Source organism: Ambystoma mexicanum, chromosome 1q, assembly GCF_040938575.1.
Source record: "Ambystoma mexicanum isolate Mex_15411 chromosome 1q, UKY_AmexF1_1, whole genome shotgun sequence".
In the NCBI taxonomy this organism is placed as follows: Eukaryota; Metazoa; Chordata; class Amphibia; order Caudata; family Ambystomatidae; genus Ambystoma; species Ambystoma mexicanum.
This window is the reverse complement of record NC_090922.1, coordinates 81,906,216-81,932,708: the sequence shown is the minus strand read 5'-3', so window position 1 is coordinate 81,932,708 and position 26,493 is coordinate 81,906,216. Positions and strand designations below refer to the sequence as shown.

The 26,493-nt window shown below is 46.4% G+C and overlaps 1 protein-coding gene across 1 annotated transcript in view; it reads right to left on the bottom strand.

Moving 5' to 3' along the window:
* SPATA2L (spermatogenesis associated 2 like) overlaps nucleotides 1–16,566 on the bottom strand; it is a 177,385-nt gene extending 160,819 nt beyond the window's left edge. Inside the window, exon 1 of the mRNA XM_069635574.1 lies at nucleotides 16,373–16,566. The gene's annotated coding sequence lies outside the window, so the exon portion shown is untranslated. The remainder of the gene's footprint in view (nucleotides 1–16,372) is intronic.
* Between the last annotated feature and the right edge of the window lie 9,927 nt (nucleotides 16,567–26,493).

Sequence of the window (26,493 nt, the reverse complement as noted above, 5' to 3'; positions counted from 1 at the left end):
GCTGGCCAGTCCCCTTGGATCACCGGTATTCATACTGTGGGCCGCGCCCCTGCAGGGGGCCGCGGGTGCATCCCTGGGGGGCCATGAGAGCCCAGCATAAAATGTATTAGATTGGAAGAAATGGGCAGGGGTGACTCACATGGTCGGGATGAAGCATGAAACTGTCTAAGGCACCAATGAAAAAGTGGCTCGCAGTTGTAAATAGATATTCATTCCTTAAGTCACAGACTATTTTAATAGTACCCAAGGGGGTGCTTTGTGTTAAAAAATGTAAGTAAATTGTGATATTTAAAGAATATTTATTCAGCAACAATGGTCAAAATTACTAACTGCATAGTGTAGTAACTAACCAAACTGGCCCACATTGGCCAAAAAGGTGGCCCATTTTGACTGGCCCACACTATTGCCCTACCTCCCCTTACTGTAGACTCATGCCATCTTTCTGGCTCACAGGCAGCCCCACGGCGGCAGTTTCCTCACCTTACATCAAGCCACTTCTCTAACAGGAAATACACACCAGCTGTCCCTGCACACTCACAGTTGTGTATTGTCCAGCAAAAGCCCTCCTCACTCGCATCCAACAGTGAGCCAGGAGGCCTATGCGCCTGTTCTGAACTAGGGTCACATACAGCACTGGCTCGATTTCGGCCGTGCGCACAGATTCACTACATTACGCGTTGTCTCGCATCCCGTCTCCTTGACGACCCGACATTGTTGGCATAGCGCATGCACGAGGACTATACACTATTCCTCCACGCACACGTGTTGCTTATACTCCCACACAGCTCTCTCCATAACGAACGCGAGCGCCATTCCTGTTAGCACACAGCGCGAGCGGCTCGTCAGAGAAATTGAGGTGAGCTTTCACTACCTGGCGATCTGCCCAGACCTGGCAGCACACCCAGCACCTGCTTTCCCTCTCAGCACCCTTGAGTCTTGGCAAACTTACCCATTCGTCTCCTTGCTCCCCAGACTCTTCACCTGAGCCCCAGACCTTCAGGCAACAACTCATCTCCTGCCTCAGAAAAACATCTCGCTCACCACGGGAGCCCTGCAGCAACGCCCCTACGTTTGCCCAAACAAGGTACTTCCATTTTTGTTTTCCTTTTTCTCTCCCACTTACAACATAGAACCACAATCAGGCATTTTTGCTTTCTATTTCCAATACCAATACACGTGTCCTGTTACTGATCACCCCACAGTGAACCTTGTTTTCACCCGGACATCGACCACCTAACCATGAGGGTTCTAACAACGCGCGGTTGAACCTCTTCCCTCACATGCAAGGTTAATGATGGGGACTGGAGGGGCAGCCCTCAGAGTAGCTTCTCACGGGCTTTTCTAAAATTCTTAGTAATGATTGATCTCCTGGACCATTCAACAATACACCTTTATATTGTTTTTATCTATAGGGAGACCTGCTTTACCTGGCCCCAGAAGAAGGCTGTTACCTTTTCACAGCCGAAACGTCTAGTGTCATCGTGCCTTGAGCCTACATCTTCCAGACCGATGACCAGAATCCTTATTACCACCTTCATGTTGACGTCGCCTTATAGCAGACCCTATTTTAAGGTTCCTTTAAAGCATAGTGCTGTGTAAATGTTGTGTGTTACTAGGACAATATTCCAATAGGTTGACCAATATGATGCAATACTTGGCAACTCGACAATACAACACAGCACTAGTATAGTCGTGTGTAGGTAACGCACTATACTCATTTTGCAAATGTACTACTTTTATGAACTGTTGGTACATTTCTAAAAAGTCACCTTTCAATGCTGCACTGTAAGCACTAAACAGGCTGAATTGAGGGACTACCTGTCACCACTGGACATGTCTTGCTATTTAAATATGTACTTAATATTTGAAATACATGTACTCTTGTTCTAGATAACTCAAAAAGTGGGTGACAAGGTTTATTCTATTTTCGTTTTAAAACATTATTTTCATGTTTAATTTTTTGTATCTACATTGAGTCACCAATCTCTGAAACTTGCGACCTAATTAATAAAGGTCACTGAAACTGTTTTCTCCCCAGGACTTGGATTTGTACTTTCCTTCAATGATACATACTTATATAGATGTATTAAACTTCAATATGGAGAGGTGTTTAAATTGTCACTACAATAATTCATTGTAGTACAAATGTTCGAGGTCAGGACCACCCCCCCCCTGTACAAAACAGTTTGAGCCTTGCGGCTTATCCCTAATGGCGAGGGGGCACCCACCTAGTGGCCCCGCCACCTATTATGGAAGAGTTAAGGAGCCAGCCCAGTGAAACAGTGAGTACTCCCTCAGCTGCTTTTTTCAGCTGAGGCAGTGCCCCTGGGCTGGCTGAACTGTCAAAGGGAAACACTATTTCCCTTTGACAGTTCAGTTCAGTTCCCCAGCCGCACATGCTCACTGAGCCATGCAAGGCCGGGGCTATTTGCTTCGCCAGCATTGCATAGCTCATTGGAAATGCTGGCTGGGGCACTACATGTCTGTATGTGCGAGCTCCTGCGCCTCCTCGCACAAACAGAGAGTAGCCTGGAGCAGGCCGTTTCAGAACCCACAGGCAGGCCAATGCAGAAGGTACGTTTATGTTCATTTTTCTTTTATTTAAACATGTGTATGGATGCATGTATGCTTGTGTTATGAGTGAGTGTATGGTGATGGATATTCGTGTGAATGATAGAGTGATTGGGGGGGGGGGGGGGTGTGTGTGTGTGTGTGTGTGTGTGTGTGTGTGTGTGTGTGTGTGTGTGTGTGTGTGTGAGAGAGAGAGAGAGAGAGAGAGAGATTTTGGCAAGTGGTGGGAAGGAGGGTTGTACAACAAAGGCATTTCAAAAATGCCTAAATGCCTTTGTTGCACAATCCCCCTACCCACCTGCCAAAATCAGCTCTGCTTCCGAGGCACTGGAGAGCCCAAGGGACAGGTATTGTATTTTTTTTTTACTGGATTTATATCATAGATGTCCAGTCAGAAATACCATGCTCTCCCCCTTGGCACCCCAGCGCCTTGCATACACACATGATCATGTTGATTGTGTTAGGCCCAGTGGGGCCTAGGGGACAGGGATGGTATCTTTTTACTGGTCATCTATCATAGATGTCCAGTAAAAAATGTCATGCCTGCCCCCTAGGCCCCCCAGCACCAATTGCAAACTGTTTGGTTGGCTATTTTTATTTTTTGAAGTATGCTCTACAATGCAACATTTTAACCCATTATTTTTTTTTTAAATCCACGGGGTGGGGAAATACCCCGAACCACCCTTTATTGGTTTGGGGTCCCTCACTGCGCTCAGTCGCTATGGCATGCTTGGGGGAAATAGTTATTTCACCAGCCCCCACTGGCCCTCGGGCTGTGTTGGGAACAGGATGGGGGGGGGGAGCCCAGGGACTGTGGTGGGAGCAGGATGGGCAGGGACCATGGGATAGTGGTGGGAGCAGGATGGGGAGAGCCCAGGGATTGGGTAGGGGTGGGATGAGGGAGCCCAACGACTGATGGGAGCAGGTGACAGCGCGTAATACATACTGTCCATTTGGCATTTTTGGGGGGGGCAGGCCTGCCCAAATCTTGTTATGGGGGGCCCAGGCCAAAATAGTTTGAAGACCACTGCGGCTTAGATGAATGCACGACAGGCTTCCATCACTCATTCCAGTGCTGTGTGCACACATTTTACAGTGACCGGCCGATAAAGTCAAATAAAGAGCAAACATCAACATTTAAAAAACAAAAAAATACATAAATGTCTACCCCTATTTGAGAGCTAGAAATGCAAGTGGAAGAAACGGTGCTGTTTTAAAAAAAAATGCCAGCCCATTTATAGCAAAGAGGGGTAGGCCCAACAGCCTGCGAGGGGTGGCCAGGGGAGGCCCTCTCCAACTACTGTTCCTTAAATGAATTTGTATTGCCCCTACGGGTCGGCCATGTGTTTTTAAGCCTAAATCACTCGATTTTAGAAAAATTGCCTATGGACCTTACCTGAGTTTTCGTCCATTAAACGCACGCGAAAACAGGCAGTAGGGCGCCGCCATTTTGTGATAATCCTATCACTTGCCGCATCGCCCTGGCTGACCTGCTTTTGCGGCACTAAATCATATCCCCGCCCCTGAGCCTGACATTATCAAAACATTCATATTCCCCGCCTCTCTCCATGACGTTTCTGTGCTGCGTAGGCAAACGCGCCCAGTCGTCTTCTACGCGACTTCACACAGAACCCGGAAACCAACACAGATGAACTCACAACACAGCGTGACACAATTCGGAATATGAAACTGTACTTTAAAATAAAACAGCAACACAGTAAATTTGATAAAGTACATTTATTTGACATCAAATGTTTATCTCTATCCGCAAATCCGTAAAAGTTTATCGTGAGTCAGGCGCTGTTCCTTTATGGTACACAGGGTGTTGGTTTTCGTTCAAAGAAGTACTTTTGTCGCACGTTGAACCGCAAGGCTGTTCCATCAAGTAGGCACTAGGCCAGCATGTTGCTTCTAGCCGCTAGTACCGCGTAAGGGCATATGGGCCCTTGGCGATCGTCCCATAAGATCATCAGGATTGTGCAGTTGTTTACATTAAGCTGCAGCTGGTGGTTAAAAAAACCATCTGCCGGTGTCTGAAACTGGTGGCAGTGGCAAAAGGGATGGATATACCTGTTTTGAAAACATAAATTTATAATTAGTCTCGCCAGCCGATCTTTATTAATATTATTCATTACGGCCGAGCTGAAACCATTTGCTTTCAAGGATAGTACAATGGAGTATGTTTGGCTCTAAAATCAATGCGAAAACTAACAAAATAAATCAAGGTTAGTACACAATGAGAAACGACTTTTTGTCTACATGCGTGTGGAATGTGGACCTGCATGCCCATGTGCCCGCTACAAGGACGATCCCACAAACCTTTTCAAAGCTCTTCTTTCATTCATTTATACATGCATCCATTCATTAATTCTTCATTCCGGTATAAAAGCGTCTAAAGAGTTACTTACATTATATTTGCAATTTCCATTGTGTCTCTGCATAATGCAGTCCGTAAATTCAACTGTGCTCTTGACAACGATTTTTCGTATACTGAACTAACATGAAACTCGTCTAGTTTCAGAATTTTCTGCCTTATCGTCCCTTACGTTATTGCACCCCACACCCCCCCTTCAAATGAAGTTCTTTCGGCATGGTCCCTGTTTCTCAAGGTCAAAAAACAATAGAATCTTATACTGCCAGTGCGAGTTGTGGGCCTCTTCAGGGCGCGAGCTGAAAATCAAAGCCGCTGACCTTCACTAGAAATGAGCATACATTCTTTCTTTGCAACATCCCGTAGTAAAGCCATCTGTGAGAACTTGAAGTTTCGAATCCATCTATGTAGTGCGCCTCAATGTGCAAATGCGAACTGGCTTGTCTCCCATCTGCAACGGCTCGCTTGGTGCGTTCTAAGGCCCCCAATTTTGTCCTCGTTGTCGGCGAGCTTTGAAACCCCAAAGAACCATAACTATTGAGACTTAATTTTTATGGGGAAGGTCAGGGAAAGTATAAAGTACCCGAGGAGTTGAGTTGAAAGTGAGATTTATTGTTTGTTTTATTATTTGCAATACGCAAGCCTCCCCTCGGTTAACAGTGCCCAGCATTTAGAAGACGTTGCGAAAATTAGTTACATCAACAAAAATATATACATACACATATAGACAAGGTCAGCAATATGAGGTGAATAGAGAGAGAATTCAAAGATGACACCCAGGTTGTTCGGCACCCAGGATGGTGAAGGTAGGTGTTAGGGATAGCGTACTTTGTTCGCACACTGTACAATAACATTTATTTACAAAAAGACAATCGTATTACAATTATTTAAACCGGGATTCTTACTTCACAACCAGCTCTCCTTTGGGTGGACATGCCACAGTGGCAATGTTGGGTGGCAATGGATCAGTGCTCTGCACAGAAACGTTCAGAATTCCATATCTGTGCTTCTCTAATACAGCAACAATAAGGCTTTTGACAAAGTCGAACTCCATTTCCTCATAGACTGGTTTGATCAGCCATTGCTTACTTCTTTTTGAAAAGGCCTTAGTGTAGCGAGGCATCCTTACATTACCCTTAGTCCTAGATTGTTCACGGCCGAGATTCTCGTTATGGGCCAAGACCGCTAGTAGAGTCCTATGTCTCATGCCCTGTATGCTGAAATGCAAGCGCTTTTGCCTGTACTTTAGGCACATATTGTGGAACACCTCCAAACCTCCTGTGTGACAGAATTCTGTCAGTCCCCTCAAATCTCTTGATAGAGTTTTATCGAAAACAATCTTCTCAATGGCTTTGTGTGTCGGTGAAGATGGATTCAACCACTTCTTCTTCCGTGCCTCCACTGGGGACAAAGGGCCATGTTAACATTGGTGGAAATGTAGGTTTTCTGACCAGCGGTGCACGTTGGTACAGTGGTGCATCAGTGACCGCCATTTTTCCAAGTAGTATTTCCACTGACCCTTCACAAGTTTTGGAGCTCCACCAAAAATGGTTGCCGATGGACTGGGACCACTCTGAAATACTTTCCAAACCTTTTTTTTTCCCCTGCAGCTGAGATTTTCTTATCGATTGATTTAGCAAGATGCCATACGTCAAATTGATGTTTGATATGTGTGAACTGCTCTCTCATTGTCTTGGCAATTGAAACGAGTCTGTCCGTGGCTATGAGGTCGATGTGCATTCCCCTCGATTGCAGAAATTCCACTGATTTTATAAATCCTAGTTTCTCCATGGCCACTGAGGATGTACATTGTGTTACCTGCACGACCACCGAACTCACAATTTTCTTACTATCCATGTCCTGAAAGTGGTAGGTGCAGTACTTGGCAGAAAATCCAGGGCTGTCGCACTGTCCCATCGCCGACTAGCCTGAATCGTTTGCCTTTCGAATGTACTTGCTAGAGAAAATTGTTCAATTTTTCAAGCATCACTAATGGCCGGAAACAGATAATCATGTTGGAATTTGTAGTGCTGCGTTTTTTAAATGAAATGGAGTCCCACAAACTGAAAGAAAGACTTTAACCTTCTAAAACTGGAGCCACTAAAAAGTGATGCAGCTGCACACAGTAGATTGCCTGCTGGCAGTTTCCCCAGCATCGGTTGTGCAGAACATGAGATCGTATGATGTAATCTTCAGGCGGCATGTATTGTGACGTTACTGCCTTGTTTTTGACGAGTCACATGAATCAATGGCTTCCCACATACTTTCCCTCTGACGGAATGCCCACATTTCAGCACACTTATAATATCCATCAAACAACTGTCGAATACTATGTATTTGCCCTCTTTCATTAGACCGTCATCCTGCGTCAAAGTTGTTTCGGCCTGTGACGTTGAGGACATTTCACCACATTTGAAAGAAATATCGCTGCTATCAAGTTCTGATGCGTCGGTGAATGCTGCTGCGGGTTCATTCTCTGTCATTTCAACATCTGCTACTTCAACATTGATGGGAGAACACAACAATGTCGACAGCTTTTTTGGTGGCAATTTTTTGGCGGGTGTAGATTGTGTGAATTGATCTGCGACTACTTCAGAGCTATCTTCAATAGATCCAGTATCATGTTGTTGCGGTGGTGCGGTCGCACTGTAGCAATGGTCCAATACAACTTTACTGGATTCTCCGGACACATTCATTTCATTTTGTGTACATTTGACATGAGCATCCCGAGTCTCAACACGCCGCGTCAGAATTAATAGTTCCCCCAAAGCCTCCATAGTGTAAATGGTCTGGCAAGCAACATCTCTCATGCGCTTCACTCTCTGTGTATGTATAGTTTGTAGACCCACGGGTAAATAGAGGACAGATTGGAAAAGGGATGTTCAGTTTAAACACAAGATAAAGTATAGTACAATTGACTTGAAAAAAAACATAAAATAGTCCCCAGCACAAAAAAATGTCTAAAATTATGAACTGTTAGTAACTAACCTTGACTCGACCTTCAACATCTGCACGCTGTTCCTCCGATACGTATCCGCATGTCTCCCCTTCCTCTTGCGCTGCAACGACTATATTTTCTGTATCTGCATAGACAGCACGGAATGAGGCTCCATCGACTCCCTGAAACATAGTATTTTCATTACTGTGTATCAAAATATTGTTAGCATAAAACACACGTGAGGACGAACACACATGTACGTCTCAATAGCCAAACACGATTTAAACATTGTGTGGAACAATCAAACGACAAGTATTCAAGCTCTGATGACCTAGTTCGATGGAGCTGTCAGTATCCATACCTCTGGCTCTGCATGGACTGCCACGAATGATTGTATTGAAGAGGAGGCATCAGCAACTCCCTGAAACACAGTACTTGCGTTAGTATGGTTTTCAATATTGTAAACACAACACACACTTGGGGTCGACGGCACAGGTACATATAAAGAGATAACCACAAATGTTGCATTGTCTAAAAGAATCAAGGAAAATTTAAATATGATCAGATTTAATCGACTTATTTCTCTGATTTCTTTACATCTGCATCAACTAAATGGGATCTTGTGATTGTAGTGGAAGCTCCATCGTCTCCCTGAAACACAGTACTTGCGTTAAAAGGGAAGAAAGTATAGCAAATGGAATCACGTTATATGATCACGCTCGATGGAGCTGTCCGTATCCATACCTCGTGCTGCTGAAGAATATCTAGGGCTGTTGTCAATGTGGTGCGCACTTCCGAAAGCTGTTGCGCCGATTCGTATCCACATGGTCCCGCTTCCACCGGAATTATTTGAATGTCAGGCTCTGCATCAAGTGCGTGGGTTGACGATTCAACAACTGCCTGAAACATAGTATTTGCATTAGTACGGATTACAATATTGAAAACACAACACACGCTTGCGGTCGACCACACAGGTACATATCAACGGCTAACCACGAATGAAACATGGTGTAGAACAAACATGTGTTCCAGTCCTGATGATCACGGTCGATTGAGCTGTCAGTATCCATACCTCGTGATGCTGAAGAACATCTAGGGCTGTTGTCAATGTGGTGGACGCTTCAGCATCTCCCTGAAAGACAGTACTTGCATTAGTATGGATAACACTAATTATAACTGAAAACAAACACCAGGGGAACGACAACTAAGGTGTATATCAATTGGAAAGCACTAACCAAACAATTGGTAAAATAATCACACGATACATACAAACTCTTACTTGACATGCATAAAACAAGTCTGTAGCGGAATAGCCAAGTATGATTACCTGATACGCGCTAAAAGTGGTTGATAACTGCGAGCATGTGACGGAAGTCGAATGTTCTAGCTTCAGATTCAAGGGATAGTCAAGAAGTGTAAAGGTAAATTGTTTGATAATGAAAAGCCAACTTTTAAAATTGCCATGTAAGGGGACAGAATACTTGACTAATGCGCAATATAGCACAGTTCCCTGTGCCCATATATAGATTTCGTTTGTGGGTTATGAAATCTAAAAATAATATATTGATAAATGTCATTATTCAAAAAGCTATACACTCATATCAATGTCGAAAGTATTACAAATTGGAAACAACACCTAAAATATCAATGAATCCATTCGGCTACCTACACACTACCGCAAGGCCTAAAGCTAAAAACAGACACTTGACTCACCAGTGGCAGATTGTGGACGAATAGAGTGGGAATAGAGTTTGCGAGGAATTTTCGTGTCGATCACCGTTTATTCTTCTTTGTTACCCAAGATGTGGTGTAGATGTTCGAGGGAAAGTGCCGGCTGCAGATGCGGTATCGATCACCCCTCTTGTCCTCAAAGACTTGTTGGACTCTACTTTGCAGCTCATCCAGTGGATATCCGCAATGTCTGACCCATTCTCTTATTCGATCAACAGTTTTCGGGAATACATGCATTGTAGTGCCTTCAGATTTAGCATGGGTCTTCGAAGGGCAACCGCTAATCGAACAGGCAGGCATTGTTGAAAATTCTGAAAAGTAAATATCATGATTATTATAAAACCTTGATGAATAAAAATGTCATAAAAAAGTAAATGAAACATACCATGCTCAATGCAAGGTTTGTTTTGGTCGCCGGAACTATACCAGTTCATCATATGCGGCTTAGTATTTGCATAAGTTACAGAATGTTTTAAATTATGTTACTAAACTCTGAACATGCGACTCGTCCCTTGGATGTTCTGTCTTGCACGAAAAGGAACCATGCTTACATTATAGACTGGACCCCCGAAGGATGCAATTCGATGACAATTCACACAGATGAAAATGAATAGATCTATTGATAGCATAACAATTGAAACTCAAGTCAATAGCAATGAGACCAATGACCATAGCTCTATTGGGTACTGTAATCGCAAATCGATAGAAATGTAAATATGACCGAAATACGACTAGGATACATGGCCTTACCTTGACCAACAAACAGTTGGATTCAGCAGGCCGATCAGTATGTTGCAGGAGAACAGGTAGATAGCCACAGGTAGCACACTGACGAGTTTGCTCGAAGCGGTCACAGATAGAACGACGACGAGCCGATTAGCATAGATCTCAGTGTTTCTCAGGTAGAAGGTTCAGGAGTTGACTTGCAAAGCACAAAGATGTTCTCATGAGACATATCAAGTGGTTTATAAAGTATTAGAAACAGGGGTGTGTTTGTGAATGAATGACGTGTGTATGTCGTGGTATTATGTGGTTTGCAGGGGGGCGGCCTGCCTCAGGGGAGGCCTGCCTGGAGACACAGGGTCTGAGGAGGCCATGTGAGCGATGGCCCCTGGGCGTGGCATACCTTTTGAAGTGTACATGCTGTTTGGCACCTTGGCCGTTTGCGCCCGTGACAGCCCCCCATGCCAGCGCTCATCCCCGGGTGCGAACTGCCTTTGATAGAGGGGGTGGGATGGATGGGCCTGGGGCGTGCAGATAAGGCACAGGAAGACTGCTGAATGGAGACACACTTATGTGGATTGCAGGGGGCGGCCTGCCTGGAGACACGGGGTCTGAGGAGGCCATGTGAGCGATGGCCCCTAGGCGCGAGATACCTTTTGAAGTGTACATGCTGTTTGGCACCTTGGCCGTTTGCGCCCATGCCAGCGCTCACCCCCGGGTGCGAACCGCCTTTGATAGAGGGGGTGGGATGGATGGGCCTGGGGCGTGCAGGCAAGTGTGTGGGAGCGAGGGGCCATCAGGCCACTCTCATCCTTTACTTCTCAGTAGAAACTCGTACCAAGTGCCTCCAGTAGTGGGTTCGCCCCTTGCCCTTATGTGATGTTAACTTTGGATGACATTTGCGTAGATGGAAACACTGAGCAGGACACGGGGCATCCATTTTTGTACCCCCTTTCCACTCCATCTTGGTGACCAGGCCTCACTGCGATAGTACAGCGTGCAGAGCACATGGCCCACACCCTCGTTCCCACTCTCACTGGAAAACTCCAGAGGTATTTGCAACAGCTAATAAATGTAACACATCACTCTTCCTCTGAGATCACGGTCCTGCATGTGAACCAGCCTGAACCAAGCACATAGCTCGTTCATCTCCACAAACGTGTCCTTGCCCACGCACCCTCGCCAGTGGAAACTTACTGCCATTCTGACCCTGTGTCCCTGCAAGGTATTCTCTTCATGTGCCAGACCACTGACGCCATGATGCCCACCTAGCAGATCCCCAACTAACATTAGACCCTTACTGCAGTATATCGTTGCCTATCAATAACAAATGCCACATACCGGAGATTCTTGTGAGCACAGACCCACACTTCAAACAGTGTATTATAGTGGTCAAGACCCTTGACCTAAGGCCTGTATAATCCAATGTTAATTGATAGTATAGATATATGTGTGACTTTTATAGAGACATAACTGACTGAAAGACTTTGAACAAGTGTTATTTAGTGCATGCATTATTGAGAATATATTATGTTAGCTTAGATAGTGACCACCCCGCTTCCCAGCGACCTGAACTTCACCCATTCCGAGCACAGATGTCTGACGTCCATCCTTGAATGGAGACACACTTGATTCATTTACAAAAATCGAAACAACCGTTGTTAAAATATATGTGGTGTTTTATTTTGTATCTTATTTTGATGACACAAAAATACAAGACTTTAAACATTGTACAGTTCAGGTTGCAGCACAGCGAGAGAAAATCCCCTGTACTGACCGCTGTCACTCGGGAACGTTTCTCTTATGGCAAGAAAGGCACAGGCGGATATCACTCTTCGAACGCTGTGTCCAAGCCTCCCGTGAAGCCACCAAATAAAGGAACGATAGGCCACCAGCCTGTACCACCTGTGAAAAGGAATGAAACAAACTGTTTTTAAATGACCAAGATAAGTTTAATAAATGTTTGTTGTCAATGACAATTCTTGTAACTAATGGCATTCTGCTCGGACAAATGCTATCTAGACACTGCACACTATTTCGTGCGTTACAATGATATGTATATGTAATTTTGGATATAGTAGAAGACCATGAAATAAGAGTGGCATGACAAGCAGAGTATACTTACTAGTTACTCGGATTACGAGGACGAACAGTTGCGCGAAGTTTGTGCATAAGCACCATCATTATCCTCAACACGGACCGTGTGAGGCAGGCTGCCCTGAAGTCTGGCAGCTCGGTGATGCATTGCGGTCGTGGCTTGTCTTCCGAAATGTAGGCCACGCATCCAGAGTTTTCACAGCAGCAGCAGTTCTCCTCCTCGGTTGGCATTAGCTCGCACCGATTGCATGTGCACCAGGTGGAAACACCGTCCATGCGACTAGGTCCAGGCTCTTCAGCTGTTGAATCGTCCTCCCAACTGCCGTCCAAAGACCCATCGTTTTCGCGTTTTTCCCTTTCCATTAGTTCCTCCTCGGTATACTCGGGCTCGTACATCGGGGGCATTATTGTAGCCATATTGTGTTCAGAGCACAGAAACGAGTCACAGAATACTCAAAGTAACACAGAGAGAGGAATGGAATCGAAAATCTGCTGCTGTGTGTTGTGAAACGGTCTGTTTATACTTATTGAGGAAAGAGGCGTCCTGCCATTTCCATGGCGACACGTCATTAGCTGAAGCACAGCGAATGTTGACACGAGACGTGCTTTGGCGTTGTGAAATGGGCGGTACGTGTCTGCTGATGACAGGCTCAGGGGCGGGGGATATGATTTAGTGCCGCAAAAGCAGGTCAGCCAGGGCGATGCGGCAAGTGATAGGATTATCACAAAATGGCGGCGCCCTATTGCCTGTTTTCGTGTGCGTTTAATGGACGAAAACTCGGGTAAGGTCCATAGGAAATGTTTCTAAAATCGAGCGATTTAGGCTTAAAAACACATGGCCGATCCCTAGGGGCAATAAAAAATGTTGACCGAACCATTCCTTTAACGATCCCTGGGGTCAGGTCCTTTATACGCGGTCACAGTGACCAGAACATGCTACTTTCCAAGTGCCCCCATGCCGGAACACACCATCCGGACATGTCATGGTTTATACTGTACCCGGGGCGGAAAGATGTGTCACTGGTATTACAGTGTTTGTTCCCCACATAACCACAACATCCTGAAGGGTAGTATGATCCATAATACACCAGTGAGAAAGTACTTTATACTTATAATTAAACACTTTGTGTGAGGCAAAATGATCGGGCTTATTAGCGTATTGCAGCTCGGCTGGTTCTCCAAAACATACAGTGAAGAAAACTTGGTTAGCACGGTACCAAATCAGGGATCAAAAGTTATGCTCATAATTAGTGAGGACGAATTTTGAAATTGGACGAGGAAAAACGTATGGCCATGTGGAATTTCTGCTGAGAGCTCCTGCTGGCAGTGGTCAAAGAAAGTGTGAAAGGGCTGATTTGTTACCTTGCATGATGTCCCCAGGTCTCGCATACAAAACGAGAGTAAAAAGAAAATGAGACATTGTCCTGAGCACTTACTTGGTAAATGAAAGCCAAAACAAAGGGCAGAGCCTTTTTTTCTCCATGTGCACCTTCAGTGTGTCCTGCTGGTCCGATTTTATAAACAAAGTGCTGAGTAAGGCAGAGGAGTTGGCATGTGAATGGCTTGGGGGGGAGGGGGGGAGAATGAGAGAGCTCAAAAGGAGTAGGGGACAGTGGTCGGGTAATGGCAGAAAAGGGGTGAAGGAAAACTAATTATTGAAGTCAGCATTGTTACTTATTTGGAGGACTGCAGACTCTGGTCAGCTCTTAGCCTCCAATAAGGCACCAAATATTAATACTCCCCCACCCCCCAATTCCAGTGGAACACATTTATAAAAAAATGTTTTTTTAAACTATACACACCCACTCGAGACATACTTCATCCATGTCATCCATACTAATAGAAGGGGGATGCAATACAATACACAACCAGACTTTTGCACACAGGATTGTTGATTTGAAGTAGGAAAATTTTAATCTCTCACACACATCACAACTTATTTACAAAAAGTACCTGTCTAGTGGTCTGTGAATATTCTTCATTAAAGCGTAATAACTCACGCAATATTTCCTGAAAATAACGTTCTTATTGTGCATCTCTACAAATGGAGCAACACACTTATAAGAAAATCAGAAAATGGTGGGGTTGCAACATTGCATGCTCCGTCTTTGTATGACAAGTTGATATATGTATTATGGCATGGCAAAAAATGTTTTGTTTTTTTTTTTTACATCTCTCGAGAGTGGTTTAAGCCGGATGAAGAAAGGTGTGCGTTGGGCCACTAAAGCAGGGAAAGCAAGGCACAGTCATGTAGGAATTTGCCGTAGATCATAGAATTGTGTTCAACTGCAGAAGTAGAGATTGTATCCAATGTTTCCTGGTTCATCGGTTGCACGTCTGTAGTAAGCATCAATTGTTTCGTTACGTTTTTGAGTAGCGTTTTAAGTGGGATAAAAACGGTGCATGTGTGCAAAGGGGGCGGGGGTAGAGCTGGATGGGGGTCTCTAAAGCCTTAAAATTAGTTGGGAGACTTCAATGTAGACCGACTACGGGCCGCTTCAGTGGTGGTCCCAATTTTTGCAGCTGGTGAAAATAAGGCACAGTGAGATAATGATTTACCTAAAAGCAAACAATTTGGTCAAATAGGGAAGCTAAGATTAGTTTGCAAGTTGGCAGTAAACATTGGGCCAATAACTATTGTATGAAGTCCGATTGCCACATACATTGAGAGAGGCAAAAAATGATGGCACATCCGCTACCCCAGGCATTTTGGTGAAAGTACGTCCCTCATTTGTTGTCTCGCCTTCGGCAACGTTTATGCGTGCAGCAGCTGGGGCTCAGTGGCCTGAGTATTATGCCGGGTGGATGCAAAGTTTTCATGATGGGATTTTGATGCAAACACAAGGAGCAGAGGGGATGGAGGGGCCCATTGTGTTGTCTGCCCAGGGAACCATATTGCCAAGAAACTACCCAGCATGAACGTACACTGTTGTAAAGATAAAATTGTGAGCAGACTAAAGTACACACATAGGTAACGCTGTAATATGCCCAAGGCACACTTGTTGTTCAAGGTTGTGAAGTTCGTATGTATAGAGAAATACAACTCACTGTGACATCACTAAAATGCATACAAAAGTAACTAACACAGAGACACTCAAACAGCACACTACGTATTAATTCAAGCGTAGATACAGAGCGAGACCGAACTTAAGTCACGTAACTTAACTACAAAAAAGAATACAACAACGAAGCACATTATCCTGACGTCGATATCAGGGGTCAAGTCCTAAAAATTAAAGTGGGGGGACTCATCAACAAACGCAATCGGATGTGACGTTGTCAGAAATTAGCATATCAAGGTGAAATATGCGCATTTCATTAAATTGGCTTTGCATAACCACCCAAATTGAACAGGACGAATGGCATTTCCCTTTCATAAAATCAACACACACACGAAACCAAGAGAGGATATTTTCTTCTAATAGTGATTTTGAAAATGTTAAAATGTGTGCATGTTTTAAACTCCAAGAACCAATACTAATGTTGTCCCTGGGACTTTCAGTACCGAAATGGGATATTTCATCTTTAGTTGTTTGTTATTTTTGATCAGGTTATATAGTGCAGTGGTAAAGTGTCCAGCCTGCAAACCTGACCACTGCGGTTTGATCCCCGAGGTCTTCATGAATTCAAAAAGGACATCCATGTTTCTCTTTTAGCTGGGGGTACTGCGTCCACCCTCTGAATAAAGTGGGGGGACTCCGTCCCCCGCGTGTACCCTCGACTTGAGCCCTGGTCGGTATAGCATCAACAAAGTCACCTGTACTTTGAAATCCAGAAGCTGACTACAAGGAGCTATTTAACGTGGGACAGCAACATTTGTACATATTGCGTTATACTGTGAAGCAACATGTTCACACTTGCAGGAAGCGCATAATTTCTCAGACAAGGTCTCAATGTTCTCCGTTACTAGCACTTCATGCACTCAAAGCCCACCACCTTACTTGTTGCTTTCGTCTCTTTTCACTCGTGTTTCCGGGTTTCTCCCCAACTTCTCATTTGCTGACAGCTAGGAAACGACGCGCCGGGGGGACGGGCTTTACATTGCTGTCTACCACTTTCAGTTTCTCCTTACACGTATTTGTGGCTGTAGCCATGTAGGGATGGGGCCGGGATCAATGCCTAGCAAGCTACTTTCGATTTCTGAGCGTACTCCAATTGGATAAAAGAACTCACTGACGTTCAAGAGTTCATTGGTTGGTGTTTCTGATTGGCCTCCGTCTTCTTCCCAGCCCAAAATGGGATCCGGCGTCGTAGAGAGGGGCGGGATAACACTGTAGCTGACTGTGAAATTCTCTCATGTGTTTAACGGCTGCACGGATTTAGATGATCTGCGATAAGCAAAGGTTACAAACCACATATTTCGCTAGCGTACATTTTATTTTAAAATATTCGTGCAAAAGCATATTTCAGTATGTTAAAAAAATATGGAAAAGCTTTAGAATTGAACATATTTAAAAATAATGGGAAGTATCTTAATATAATTCATAAACTTGATCGCAATTATCGTGTTTACTACAAAAACCGCAGCGATTACTATTTTTTTTAAATGGACATTTTAAATGGACATTTCACCGTAGATACAGTGCTTTATGTTCTATGGAAGGACAGGTGAAAGAGGAGTTTTACCATGGTGTATGGTGTGTGCCCCTTTAAAGGTTTGTGTGATGTGGACGTCACATCACATGTGATGGTTAATAAATAAGGATGCTGTGGGGACTTCCCATTACAAGATCGCGCCAGAGAACGAGAAGCGCGGAGGTACGCGTGAGAGCCAGAACTCGACAGGTTGCGTTGCGAACGCACGGCCCAGTGCTCCTCCTGCATCCAGCAAGCTCTGGTGAATAGGAGCCCATCCAGTGAGGACCTAAACCCCAGAGCGTAATACCAATGCTGAAGGAAGCCACCTGGGTGCTCTGGGAGAGTGACAGTGTGCAGGCTTTGCACACTCTGCCTACAGTGAGTTAACTGTATGTGCAGGTGGACAGCAGTTACTCTGAGTACAGACCTTCCTCACCCCTGGACTATGTCTCCCCCTGTTGATCAGTTCTTAAGGTGTATTAATAAACACTGTCTACAGCACCACCGGTGTCCTGTCTTTACTCAGGCCACCACATATTTCCCGATGAGGATCCAGAACCCCACGGGCCCACCATGCAATGCGCCACGCTGCCCCCCGCATTCCTCCGCTCGCCTGAGACCCCGGTAATCCCATGGCAGCAATGGGAACCACTCTTATCTACGTACCTGGAAGCGCTGGGCAGGACAGGGTACGCACCAGCCAGGTAGAAAGCGATGCTTCTAAATGCAACGGGGGTCGAAGGGCAGCGTATTTTTGCAGGGCTCAAAGCCATGCCTGCTGAAGGCGAAGGTGACGACACTTAGAGGCAATCCGCTGCATCGTGAAGAGGTTCACCAATAAGGAAAGTGTGGTGCTACACAGACTACGGTTCTACACTCGCAAGCAGGAGGGCAATGAGCCAGTAGACGACTACATCACCAGGATGAGGGAACTTGCATCTCTATGCGGATTTGGCGACAACGTGGAACAGCTCATCTGCGACATGCTGGTGCTTCACACAAATTCCAGGAAGGTGCAGGACAAATTCATTCAGGAAAAGGAAGTGGACCTCGACAAGGCCATCCAAATCGCCAGAGCCGAGGAGGAGATCTCCAGCAGGTGCAAGGAAGTAGGAGCCTCATCACCCGTACCTGAACTAACCGCGCTGCAGTGGAGAGGGCGCAAAGAAAGACAGCCCAGCGACAGCCCCAGAGACAAAAGTCCCATGCAAAGAGATGCACCCAAGTGCTAGAGATGTGCCAGCACCAAGCACATGGCGAATGATCGTGACTGTCCCGCCTGGAACAAGGAGTGTTCAAAATGTCGATGCTTTGGTCACGTGGCAGGAAAAAAATGTCACTCGCATCGAGGGTGACAGAGAGTCGAGTGAAGACGGCGATCTACAAGGCAAACCCATGGTGATCATGGTCAACGCACCCCATGCCAGGAGGAAAAAACCTCATTGCACATTGAAAGTAGATGGCATGAAGATACGAGTCATGGCCAACTCAGGATCAGATCTCACCATCCTCCCCATTAAAACATATAAAGAGATGATGGTGTGTGACCAAGTGGAAATCAGAACCACCAGACAGAAGCCGATGGTCTTTGGAGGGGCCACCGTGGATCTGCTCGGCTACATCAGAGCTACAATCGAATTCAAAGGCAGGTCCACCACTACCAAGGTTTACATCTCTTCCCAAGGCCGTGCCGTGCTTGGATGGGACAATCGACACAGGCTCAGCATAAGGCTAGACCCCAGCACCCCAGAACAAGTGCTGTTGATCTCTTCAGGAGGAGCGCCTAATTTGAAAGTAGCCTTTCCTGGCCTGTTCTCTGAAACTCCGGGAAGAATCAGAAACTACGTCCACAAGATCTACCTCAAACCAAATGATGTGACCATGAAACACAAAGTCAGGTCCGTGCCTGCCACAGCGAGGCTGGCGCTGAAAGCCCGCCTCCAGAAAATGGTTAGGGAGGGCACCATCGAAACTGTGGAGTCTTCAGGATGGTTGAGTCCAGTAGTCGTCATTAAAAAGAAATCTTTGAACGATCTCAGAGTTTGCATAGACCTAAGAAGTCTCAACCTAGAAGTGGTAACCAAAGTTTTCTGCTTCCCAGCATCAGCTAAATTATGCTCATGATGAAAGAAGCAACCATATTTTCGAGGCTTGACATGCGGGACGTGTACCACCAGATAAGTTTGCACAAGGCCTTGCGCACGCTTACGGCATTCATCACCCCTTTCGGCACGTTTCAGTATGCACGCATAACGTTCGGCCTGTCCTCAGAGGCATCAGCCTTTCAGAGGATGATGAGCTCTCTGTTGAAAGGAATCACAAACGTCTCCTACTTTCAGGATGACATCTTAGTGTACGATAAGGACTCGGATACCCACGACAAGGCACTCATGGCCGTATTGAGCAGACTACAAGAAGCGGGTGTCCACCTGCGCCACGAGAAATGTGTGTTCACCGTAGTTGAAGTTGAGTACTTAGGGTATCGCATCTCGAAGGATGGAGTGAGCCCCAAGAAGAATCTCCTTGAAGCCATAACCAACGCCCCGACCCGATGTCCAAAGATGAACTCCGGGCCTTCTTGGGCCTCGCGGAATACTGTGCAAAATTTGTCCCGAGATTCTCTGAAACCACGTCCCGCATGAGGGACCTCCTGAAGAAGGGTGCAACCTACACGTGGGGGCCCCAGCAGGATGAAGCATTTGTCGAGATCAAAAAGAGGATCCTGCACGCGCCTGTCTCAAACCATTCAACCCTGAAACCATTCAACCCTGAATGGGAAATATGTATCACAACAGACGCCAGTGCCTATGGCCTAGGTCCCACACTGACCCAAAGAAGGGGTGACACGGAGAACATTGTAGCCTTCGCCTCAAAGGCCCTATCAGTATCGGAGAAAAACTACTCCACTGTGGAAAAAGAAATGCTGGCGTGCGCTTGGGCCGTTGAATACTTCAGATCATACGTCTGGGGTACCCAATTCCGGTTGGTCACTGACCACAAACCCCTCATACACACGTTAAGCCCAGGCGGCACAAAGACAGCGCTCCAAGATTGGCCAGAATCACTGCAAAACTTAAAGAGTCCACATACGAAATAGCCCACATTGCCGGGTGGAAGAACGCCCAGGCAGACTGTATGTCCAGGCTCCTCAACCAGAATAACCCAGGATCCACGTTCCTTGAAGATGTATGTGTCGTAGCCTCTATAAGCGATCTAAGGAACGGCGAATTCATGGAATTAAGCGAAAGTCACTGGCAGGAAGAATCTGAGCAGGACGAAGACCTACGCCGCGTGGCAGTGTGGGTCTGCAAGGGGATGGCGAATGAAAGAGCAGTCCCAGAAGGCCTGCGCCCATACTGGAAGGTGAGCGATGAAATTACTGCATGAACGGTCTGTCTGAGAGGCGACCGTGTAATTCCCCCAAGAGGCATCCGAAAAATGATCCTATGCAGAGCACATTCAGGCCACTTAGGAAGCAACATGACGAGACGCAGAGTACGCAATGCCTACTGCTGGCCTGGCATGGACCAGGACATACGGGCAATGATCGAAAGATGCCACAAATGCATGAATAGCGACAAACGCCTGTCCATGAGACAAGCCCCCATGATGCCCACTGAAATCCTGAAGGGAGTATGGCACGAAATAGGCCTGGACTTCATCGGCCCACTGGACGGCATGTCCACAGAGCACAAGTATGGAATAGTCTTGGTGGACTACTTCTCCAAGTGGGCGGAGATCGAATTCACCCCAGACATCACTACAAGCACAGTTATTGAGACGCTCACCGCCGTCTTTCAGCGCAAAGGTCTCCCTGAGGAAATCGCGACCGACAACGGAGTGCAGCTGGTGTCCCGAGAAATGGAAAGGTTTCTAAAAAGACATAATGTCCGGCAGTTGAGAGCGAGCCTATACCACCCACAAGAAAATGGGCTAGTGGAAAGGGCAAACCGCTTCATCAAGGGCGCGCTGCAACTAGCGCATGCTTCGGGGCTTTGACCCCAGCAAGACAGTAAAGGAGACCTTCGCGACCCATCGCATCAAACCCAACACCATCACCAGCGTCTCCCCTTTACAACTGTTGGGAGGGAGATGGGCGGCATCCATGCTGGTACCGCCCTGGCTTCACCAAGTAAGGGAAGACAAAGACGTGGACATGCGAGACATCGTTTTCTGCATGCAACGAAACAAGGAAGCAATGAAGTCTCAAGGTGACACACGCAGGACCGCTCACTGCACAGAGGTCAGCGAGGGCGATTTAGTAAAAATATGCCTCCCCCACAAAGATACCACGACAGGCTCCAAATATAGTAGACCCATAGAGGTCACTACAAAGGGATCCACTACATCTGCACCAGCGACGGAAAGCGATGGAACTTGGAAAGAGTGGCCTGTACCGTAGAAGAGCATCCACCAACCACCCGTCTGCAGAAGCAGGAGAGGGTTTAGCTCAGAGAGAGGCGTCCAGCAACCCCCATCATCCAGAAGGCAACACATCGGAGACACTGCATCATGACGAACTCTCAGACATGAGCCACCTACACCTGTCCTGGGAACCACAGAGAGAAACAGCACAAGGAGAACTCGACCAACCCAAAGCTCCCCAAGTCATGTCTCGAGCTTCAGCTTCCACCTCTGACCAAAGCAGACCACAGTGGGAAAGAAGGAAACCCAGCAGGTTCTCATACTTTGTGATGCAATGACCACCCATCCTTTTCCCACCAAAGGTGGTGTGTGGGGACTTCCCATCGCAAGATTGCGGGAAGGCGATCTCGCGAGATCTCGGCAGAGAACGAGAAGCACGGAGGAACATGCGAGAGACAGAACTTGGTGGGTAGCATTGCGAATGCACCACCCAGGCGCTCTTCCTGCAACCAGAAAGCTCCAGTGAATAGGAGCCCATCCAGTGAGGACCTAAACCCCAGAGTGTAAAACCAAGGCTGAAGGAAGCCACCTGGGTGCTCTGGGAGAATGACAGTGTACAGGCTATGCACACTCTGCCTACAATGAGTTAACTGTATGTGCAGGTGTACAGCAGTTACTGTGAGTACAGCCCTTCCTCACCCTTGGACTATATCTCCCTCTGTTGATCAATTCTTAAGGTGTATTAATAAACACCGTCTACAGCCCCATCGGTGTCCTGTCTTTACTCAGGCCACCACAGATGCCATTGTGTGCACGAGCAATCGGAGGCACGCGACCCCAGTAACCATAACTGGTCTCCATGCCGTCTGTGTGCCGGAGCGGCCTCATCTGGACCAGGCCCCCCTGGCACCATAACACTGGCGTTGAGGCGGTTGCCATGGTGGACACTTTACACATGGCGGAGTACCACATGCTCACCGGCTGCTCCCGCTCGCAGTGGGAGATTTCACTTGCGTGGACTGCACAGAGTTGTGTCGGCTGCGCAGGACGTGCGCCCTGTGTGCGCACCACCATCCTGCTGTGCGCTGGAATAAAGGTAGGCCTCCCGCTCCACCTCTTGGCCGCAGTCTGGGCCACCGGCGGCGAGTGCCCCCAAGAATCCCCTGGGGGTGTGGGCCTGGCCCCTGTTCTTTGAAGGATAAAAAGAAGAGAGGAACTTGACGGGAAGCAAGTTTCCTCTCAGGCACGGCACCAGGTGCAGCCAGGAACATTATTATTGAAAAAAAAGGGTTGCAAACAAGGAGTGTTTGTGCACCCTCCCTGGATACCAGTGTGTAGGTGCCAGTCCCAAGAGGTGAGCAGAGACAAGAGAGGGGGCCAACAGGGTTGCAGGTCCCACAGTATGATATGATATATGATATAGCATTTATAACACGCCTGTACACAAGTGTTTCTAGGCGCGACAAGACAAGGAGGGGGAAACGGAGGACAAAACATTGATCTTACTAGGCCTTTGTTAGGGAGAATTCTCGTTCTATGGCTAACTTCCCTTACATAGTGAGCCCCTCAGCAGCTTTGCTGGATTTCTGGAGTTTATCTCTTCCACTGGGTAAGAGTGTGAGCTTTTCCCCCACTCTTACCTGTGTTTGGCCATGTGTATTTCATCTGTTTTTGTGATTGTGGACTCTGGAGTACACCACTTCAGTAGCCCCACTCTTTTGTGTGTTACACAACACCTTCAGTACAGTGACACAGGGTTGTCTTTTAGACTTCCCACCAACTCCATTTCTGGGGCTGACTACTGTCCCCCAGAAAAGGGTAAAGTTGCCATTAACTTTACATAGTCATTTAACCACAGATCCAGTACACCCCATCTTACATGGAGTATGTCATGAGCTTGGGGCATGCCCCTAGATTAGCCTCTAAGAATTTGTGGACCATGGCTTATCATGCTTGGTCCGTAACACGGAAAGAACCATGTTTAGGCTATGGGGGGAAAGACACTTCCTCATCACCTAAGATGGCGGCTTAGGGGTTCTATGAAAAGTAATCGTCATGGTCTAGTGCTTCACACTCACAGCATATATAAGTCCCTCCTCTCACCTGCTCCGCGCTTCGCGTCGTCTGCTTTGCAGTGTACGCTTACCGCGGCTCCAGTTCCTGTCACAGTTTTTCTCAGCCCACTCTTATGACCTCCTGCCTTGGTTCCATAGTTTTCCCTCTGTAGTTAGTTGTACACATTTCCCGTCACTTCCACAGTATTTCCCTGGTTAGGCAGCATTCTCGCAAGTTGCCTTCACGGTTACCTCAGTACAATTGCCGCGCTCATTCCTGTCAGCGGAACATTTGCAAATCTCCCTCAGCAGTTTGAAGCCTGTTGTTTCGTCAAGCAGCAGTTACCGCAAGTATCGGCTGTTTATGTTGTTGCGCCCTTGTTTTTTAGCGTGCCTTTTCAGTCAGCGGAGTTTCATGGTTTTTGTAACAACAGTAATAAGTTGTTCCCCTGTCAGTCAGCCTTTCCACACATGCTAGGTAGTATTACAATTCGATGACAAGGTTTTGAGTCGTCAATTCTGGGGAATGTTACAGTTGCTTCCAGTCAGTAAAACTACTAGAGTCATGTTGTTAGTTGTGGAAAGTCTTCTTCACGAGTTAGCATACACCACACGTTTAATGTGAAAAAGAATTATACTTTATCTCTGCAGTTAACCTTTTTCTGGCCAATTGTTCACACGCATATTGAGTTGCTCCTCATAGTTGGGTTGGATGTGACTAGGGGTTCATGCACGTCAATATAATGGAACATCTTATCATAGCTATTCTTGCCGGGAATAGTATCTAACTCCTTGTCTATTCCTATCACCCCATCCCTTGCATGTCACGCACACCTGCTATCCTTCCTTCCCTCAGAAATTCGCATTTCATTTTCCTTCTTCAGAACAAGCGCCCCTGCGTAGAAGCAGGATGGAGAGCTCCCAAAAAACAAACTACAGGTAACGCCTCCCGAAGTGTATGAGAGATAATTCCTGAACAGGTGCATTAGACTACTATATTAAGGATTACTGAATGTTTCTTGTAGATCACCAGACTGCATAGATTAACTACGCACACTGAGAATAGCACCAAACAGATTTCCAGAGAAGTGCTCCCACAGAGTTTCTGAGGTACGCGTTACAGAGTATTGGAAAAGGTTAATTCTTGGCCCTTTTTATATGTACCTCTTGGAGCATTGTTTCGCTCCCTTAACCTTAAGACCTGGCTGGTGGCAGTGGTACCTACCCTAATTTTTCTACCGTGATTATATTACATAACGTGGTAGTGTTTTAGGCTATTTTAGTAGCCTCGAACTTTAAACCCGCTAGCCCAAATACTTTTTATTTCGGATACGGTTGGGTTTAATCACCATTTCTTTTTGTTAACATCCTTCTTGGGTCTTTCTTAGCGCGGCAAACCAGGCTTGCCACCTTTGTTCGCTGACCTTTGGCGGGCTTCTGACCAGAAGCCCTCCTTTGGCATCTGGGTGTCTAGGTGGGCTGAATGTGAGGGAGGGGTGTAGTCACCCCCTGCACAGGGTCTCCTTGGAGACCCAAGTCACACTTTGTGTTGATTGGCTGAGGTGGTTGTCCAGGCTGGACACCCCCCCCGCTGAGTGATTGACAGCCAGGCTGAGTGAATGGGGGATTTTGGCATAAAAGGCAGGACTCTTGGGCTAGACGGCAGAGTCGCCACTGGAACTGCAAGGAACTGAAGAGAAGCGGAGAAGAAGACGGCTGCTGCAACCCCGAGTCCCGGTGAAGCCCTGCTGCAGTCCTGAGCTATCTACCCCTTCAACGACCAGAGAAGATCCAGTACGGAGTCTTTTTCCCTTGAGCCTGGTGGGATCAACCAGCTCGTCTTTTCTTCAGTCAGAGAATCCTCTCCTGGGTCGACATCACTGCTGTGCTGTAGTGGTCCTGATTGCCATCAGAAGAGCCCTCTCCTGATATAAATGAGCACACCTTTTATTCATCGTCTTTTTCGCTGCTGCTGGCCTCATCCCTGGGTAGTGCAGATCGCTCCAGACGTCCTCCTTCTTGACCCCACGACTGAAGCCGCAGGAACCGGGAGTCTGCAGGAACTACCTGGGACAACTGCCGTGGCACCAGCTTTTCTCCAACGGAATAAGGTACTGTGCACACTTAGTCAAATCGGGGTGAACCCTTTTCCTCCACGAAGATTTGTTCTTTCTTCCCTCCCTCTTATAACTTTTCCTTCCATTTGACAATTTTTACAAACTCTTGGCATCTCGAATCTCGAACTGTTCAAGGTGTGATCCTCGGCAACTGAGCATCTGCTCCATTGACACTGGCGCAGGCCTATTGACTTTAATCTGTATCTTTGAATAAGTCCTCGAGTCTCCTTGCCTTGAAAAAGTATTGCCTATGATTTTTTGTTCACTTTTCCCTTGTTTGAAATTCTAAAGTACAAAGTGTGTTTTAACTTCTTGAGCATTTCTATTCGCGGGTACGCGTTAGTATCGCAACACCGGTCTGTCAAATCCTAATGTACTTACCCTGAAATTGCTAGAACAAGTGGAATTGGGTTTGTGTAGTGTATTTTACGTGTGGTTTTGAATGTATAGAAGTGAAGGATTTGTGAACAGATGGTTTAAAATAAATGTACTTATATTTTTTACCTAAAACCTTGAGTCAGTGTTTGCTTGAGTCACAGTAATTGTGGTCCTTTGTGTAATCTCTACTACTGCTCATTTACTCTTGAGATAAGTCTGGCTGCTCCGCTACTGCTACCACTTTAACTGCGTAGTACAGGCTTGTACAAAAGGTGAACTTGTATTACCACTTGTAGTCTTAATTGTGTGTAGTGGTCCCTAAGGGCACTCCACAGGATTCTGCCTAACACTGGTGTACAGCCGTGAGGATTTGGAAGTATAGTGATTACACTTAGATTTCTGCTATTGCTTTGGGTCAACTAACAGCAAGGCTAAAAGCCACTTATTCTATTAACTAAGAAATCATGTCAAATATGGAAAGCTACACTGAAGAGGGTCTCTCAAATTACACTGCTGAGTTTTTGAGAACCATGTGTAGGGAGAGGAGTCTCTCTGGTAAAGGACAACAAT